This window comes from Podarcis erhardii (assembly GCF_964252035.2).
Source record: "Podarcis erhardii genome assembly, chromosome: 13".
Lineage (NCBI taxonomy): Eukaryota > Metazoa > Chordata > Lepidosauria > Squamata > Lacertidae > Podarcis > Podarcis erhardii.
Window position 1 is genome coordinate 1053444 of NC_138502.1, and position 6029 is coordinate 1059472.

General features: G+C 49.6%; 1 protein-coding gene across 1 annotated transcript in view; it reads right to left on the minus strand.

Annotated features, from left to right (window-relative positions):
• The window catches only part of TMEM203 (transmembrane protein 203), a 105128-nt gene that overhangs the window by 26425 nt on the left and 72674 nt on the right, over positions 1 to 6029 (minus strand). The window lies entirely within an intron of this gene.

The window sequence follows — 6029 nt, forward strand, 5'->3', positions numbered from 1 at the left end:
TGAAAACCCCACAGAAAAAGAGTCCTGAACAAATTGACCTCAATTATTTCTCTGCAAGTTCAAAGTGGAAAACCTCCCCATTGTCTTTTCCTGTCTTAAGGGCACATTTAAGATATGAATAGGGTGTGAGCCTGTGACCTGGCTCAGGAACTAAGTATTTATCATTTCAAAAGACTGGCCAGGCTCCCCAGGATATCCAATCAAGTGACCATTAACAGGTAACCTGACAGACAGGAGCTAAACAACACGCTCAGATTTCTGTTGTAGACCGCCTTTTCTGTGATGTAGGTATGATGTGTCTGGGGGTTGGTCTTGAGCTACACCCCTTTTGTGATGTACGTATGATGTCTGGAGGGGTGGTCTTGAGCTCCAGGGCAGGGAATTTAAAATGTGTATATAGGGGCAGGCACACCTTTGTTCGGGGTCCTCCTCCGTCCTCCTGTGTGTGAGGGGAACACCCTGTTGCAACAGATCAATAAAGATCAGGCTTACCAGCTGCTTTGCTTCTCAATATTCTCTGCTTGGCCTCTGCTATTTTCTCCTACCAACAGGGAACCTACGCAAGGACTCTATATGGGCTCTTGGGTACCCCATATGGGAAAAAGGGCAGATTTTGTTTACAACGATAGGAAGAGGAGCTTGTAAAATTATGCACAGCTTGGAGAAAGGGAATAAATGCTTTCTTTCCTCTCTCATAACTTGTGGGCAGTCCATTAAGCCATACATCACTTCCCAAGGAATACAGAGAAGTGTATTTTCTAAAAGAGCAAAGCTCCTTCTCAAGGTTGGAGCTGGTCTATTTGGTTAAGCATTGAATTGCCATTGCACAGTTCCGTTTCACACCGACCAGAAGAAGATTTACGAAACAGAGATTGAAATCCGGCTCTCTCTTTCGTCGGATTTCCATCGGCAAATATACACAGAGAGTTATTCTCTCGGACTTATTGCGAGAATTTTGGACCGCTTGGGATATTGAGTAGTGTGTGTTGTCATTCTTATTTTGGCCTTGTAAATATCATTTAAGAAGGTGTCGGATTTCTGTACATAACTGTTAATGGATTTTTGTAAATCACATACGGAGTTATTTAGTTAAAAAAGAAAAAAATGTGAAAGAAATAACCCAGAGATGCATTTTAAATAAAAGGACACATTCTACTCATGTAAAAAGACGCTGATTCCTGGACTGTCCGCAGGCCGGATTGAGAAAGCGATGTGTGAAGCGATATTTTAAGAATGGCATGTTGTTAAAGTGTCAAAGAGGCTGTTTGGCTTGCCTCAGCAAGACTTCTTCGTGATCCACTGAGCCGGATGATGAAACTGCAGACTGGGAGCGGCCGCCGGGACCACGTAACACTGGTCCTGAAAGACCTACATTGGCTCCCAGGACGTTTCCGAGCACAATTCAAAGTGTTAGTGCAGACCCTGAAAGCCCTAAATGGCCTCAAAGGCCCGGTATACCTGAAGGAGCGTCTCCAGATCCGAGGTCTCCAGATCCGAGGTCCAGATCCGAGGGCCTTCTCGGTGGTGGCGCCTGCCCTGTGGAACACCCTCCCATCGGATGTCAAGGAAATAAACAACTATCTGACTTTCAGAAGACATCTGAAGGCAGTGTTTAGGGAAGTTTTTAATGCTGGATGTTTTATCATGTTTTTAATAGTCTGTTGGGAACCGCCCAGAGTGACTGGGGAAGCCCAGCCAGATGGGTGTGGTAAAAATAGTAAATTTTTATTTTTATTATTATGAAGGCAGCCCTGCTTAGGGAAGTTTTTAATGTTCAAAGTTTTATTCTGTTTTCAGTGTTCTGTTGGGAGCCGCCCAGAGTGGCTGGGGAAACCCAGCCAGATGGACAGGGAATTAATAATAAAATTACTGTTGTTATTATTATGAATCAAAAGCAGAACCAGATAAAGGAGAAGTGAGATCCATTGAACCACGAAACTTTAGGGCTGATGTCCCCCAAGGGTCAACTAGTCCAACACCACCTCTCTGAAATGCGGGGATCACAGATAAACAGTCCCTGACAAGTGGCCAACGAACCTCAGTTCTTGACTTCTGGAAGTCCCCAAGAAAACAGCTTTCGGCAACCTCATGCCCTCCAGCTGTTTTGGACTTGCAACTCCCAGCTGGAGGGCACCAGGTTGGCAAAGGGTGTCCTAAGAACAGCCCCACAGACTCCGGGAGACGTTTTGCGGTCAAAAAGAGGCACGCCTCTCCTTCTTTCACGTTGAAGGTGTGGAGTGGAACCGTTCTCCCGAACGCCACACCTGCCGAAATTCCTTCTCCCGTGTCACAAATGTGACTTCCACCCGCTGGCACGCAACAATCTCAACTAAACTCGATGCAGCGTTAACCTACGGAACTCACTTCCACAGGAGACAATGGTGGCTGCTAAGCTAAGTTGGCTTTCAAAGAGAACTGGACAGATTTGTGGACAGGCGTTACAGGTGGCCAGTTGCCACGGTGCGTGAGGGCTTCCCATTGGGGCAGCGATGCTGGACTGTTGTTGTTGTTTAGTCGTTTAGTCGTGTCCGCCTCTTCGTGACCCCCTGGACCAGAGCACGCCAGGCCCTCCTGTCTTCCACTGCCTCCCGCAGTTTGGGCAAACTCATGCTGGTCCCTTCGAGAACACTGTCCCACCATCTCGTCCTCTGTCGTCCCCTTCTCCTTGTGCCCTCCATCTTTCCCAGCATCAGGGTCTTTTCCAGGGAGTCTTGTCTTCTCATGAGGTGGCCAAAGTCTTGGAGCCTCAGCTTCAGGATCTGCCCTTCCAGTGAGCACTCAGGGCTGATTTCCTTCAGAATGGAGAGGTTGGATCTTCTTGCAGTCCATGGGACTCTCAAGAGTCTCCTCCAGCACCAGAATTCAAAAGCATCAATTCTTCTGCAATCAGTCTTCTTTATGGTCCAGCTCTCACTTCCATACATCACTACTGGGAAAACCATGGCTTGAGCTATACGGATCTTTGTTGGCAAGGTGATGTCTCTGCTTTTTAGGACGCTGTCTAGGTTTGTCTTTGCTTTCCTCCCAAGAAGCAGGCGTCTTTTAATTTCGTGGCTGCTGTCACCATCTGCAGTGATCATGGAGCCCAAGAAGGTAAAATCTCTCACTGCCTCCATTTCTTCCCCTGGGTGGGCCCAATTTGGCCTGATCCTGCAGCCAAGCTCTCCTTAGGCTCCTGCCTCTCTCGGCTCACCGCCACTGCTGGCTGCATTCTCCTGAAGGGCCCCAACCCCAACTCTGGGGTCAGGATCGCCTTCGCCCGTCATCAGCTGTCGCCCGTCACCCGTCATCAGCTGTCAGGTTAGACCAGTTTGCCCGAACTTATTGGACGCAGCAGAGTGGAATTCTGCAAAATATATTTGTTATTGGGGTGGGGTTGAAAGAAACCGTTTGGAATTTATTGGTTTCCAGGAAATGTCTAGACTTGTCTGTACTCGCTCTGTTTGCACACAGAAGCAGAGAACCGTAGAGCTGGCAAGGGCACCCCAGGGGTCATCCAGTCCAACCCGCCGCAAGGCGGGAATCTCGGCTAAAGCGTCCATGGCCGTTCCCCCTTTCGAACAGCTCTTGCCATCAGAGAGGGGCTCTGTGCCAGAGTGGGGGGCTGGTAGCTGGAAGGACAAAAGCCAGGGCTGTGTGGGGTACGTTGGAAGCGGAGAGAATAATTGAGTGCCCTCTTCCCACCTTGGATCAAATCTATGCTTCCGGGTGCCATAAGAAAGCGGCAGAGATAGCGCAGGACAGTGCGCACCCCGGAAACGATCTCTTTCAGTTTCTGCCTTCTGGAAGAAGGTCCAGGGTTATAAAGACCAGGACTAGCCGCCTGAGAAACAGTTTCTATCCAAATGCGCTTTTGGTTTTAAACACAGTGTAAGGTAGTCTCTGGGACGCGGGTGGCGCTGTGGGTTAAACCACGGATCCTAGGACTTGCCAATCTGAAGGTTGGCGGTTCAAATCCCCGCGATGGGGTGAGCTCCCGTTGCTCGGTCCCTGCTCCTGCCAACCTAGCAGTTCGAAAGCACGAAGTGCAAGTAGATAAATAGGTACCGCTCCGGCGGGAAGGTAAACGGCATTTCCGTGCACTGCTCTGGTTCGCCAGAAGTGACTTAGTCATGCTGGCCACATGACCCGGAAGCTGTACGCCGGCTCCCTCAGCCAGTAAAGCGAGATGAGCGCCGCAACCCCAGAGTCGGCCACGACTGGACCTAATGGTCAGGGGTCCCTTTACCTTTACCTTTTAAGGAGTCTCTATGGGAGTATATTGTATTTAATTATGGGGTAACAGAGTTTTTAGGGGGCTAACCAGGTTGAGATAGCTGGGATAGCAGGCGTGTTGGTTTTTGAATGTCTGATGTAGATTTTTTCAATTTCGTTGTTCTGTATGGGACAATGACAATAAAGCTTATCGTATCGTATCATATCGTATCATAAGCAGGTGCTTCTGGGGAAACAGAGCAGCCCATGGAAACGCCGTTCACCTTCCTGCCGCAGTGGTACCTATTTATCTACTTGCACTTTGACGTGCTTTCGAACTGCTAGGTTGGAAGGAGCAGGGACGGGGATTCGAACCGCCGACCTTCTGATCGGAAAGTCCTAGGCTCTGTGGTTTAACCCACAGTGCCACCCACGGCCCTCAGGTTGTTATATATGTATGCAAATAAATCATTTATCCCAGGGGTCAGCAACCTTTTTCAGCTGTGGGCTGGTCCACCGTCCCTCAGACCATGTGGTGGGCTGGATTTTATTTTGAAAAAAAATTATGAACGAATTCCTTTGCCCCATGAATAACCCAGAGGTGCATTTTAAATAAAAGCACACATTCTACTCATGTAAAAACACCAGGCAGGCCTCACAAATAACCCAGAGATGCATTTTAAATTAAAGGACACATTCTACTCATGTTAAAACACGCTGATGCACTGACCGTCCGCAGGCCGGACTGAGAAGACGATTGGGCCGGATCCGGCCCCCGGGCCTTAGGTTGCCTACCCCTGGTTTATCCTAAAGACACCAATGTCTCCGGTGTCTGTCCCTTGTTCCCTGGAAACTGAACCCTGGCTAAGTACCAAAATCCCCTGGAGTCTTGCACCTCTCAGAGACTGGGATGACTCAATGCCCTCAAGAGGTTTGTATCTTCCCATATGCATAAAAACGTAATGCTGTCGTCACACTGCAGTCAGCGCAGTCGCCAGTTAGGCCACGCGTGGAAACACCAACCTTCCCCTTGTAACATTAATATTCTCCAGGTGTATTCCTCCTCATTTTACACAGGGCAAAGGGAGAATGGATTCAGGGCATCTATTTCGTGCCTGAAGATTGAGGAAAAGTCCGGTTTCGTGTCGCCCACAAGCGACGGGATCAGACAAATCGTTTCTGGAGCTGTCTACGGCAGCCTCCCTCAACATGGTGCAATGTTTTGGGCTGTGTGCAGGCCCCACCTGTACAAACATGTGCTGTTCCCAGGGGAGGTGGGAATGTGCTTTGCATGTGGGGTGTGCAGGCGAAACTTTGTCCAATCTAGTCTGTGTAGGTAGGACACTGAGGTCCAGTGCCAAGGGCCTTCTGGCGGTTCCCTCCCAGCGAGAAGCTAAGCTACAGGGAACCAGGCAGGGCCTTCTCGGTGGTGGCGCCCGCCCTGTGGGAACACCCTCCCTTCAGATGTCAAGGAAATAAACAACTATCTGACTTTTAGAAGACATCTGAAGGCAGCCCTGTTCAGGGAAGTTTTTAATGTGTGACATTTTAATGTATTTTTAATCTTTGTCGGAAGCTGCCCAGAGTGGCTGGGGAAACCCAGCCAGATGGGCGGGGTACAAATAATAAATTACTATTACTAGCTGGCCCTTCTGAGGAGCAGGCCAATGCAGCAACGCCCATGCGGATCCTTCCTAGCGTCTGAGGGTGGCACGGCGAGCCTCAGCAAGACCCCTGGGAGCTGACTGTACAGCTCGGGTACGCGAGAGAGGCTGGCCCCCCACTGCCTTCTGACCCAGGGGCTCTGGCACAGACGCAGAGCTGTCAACTTACAG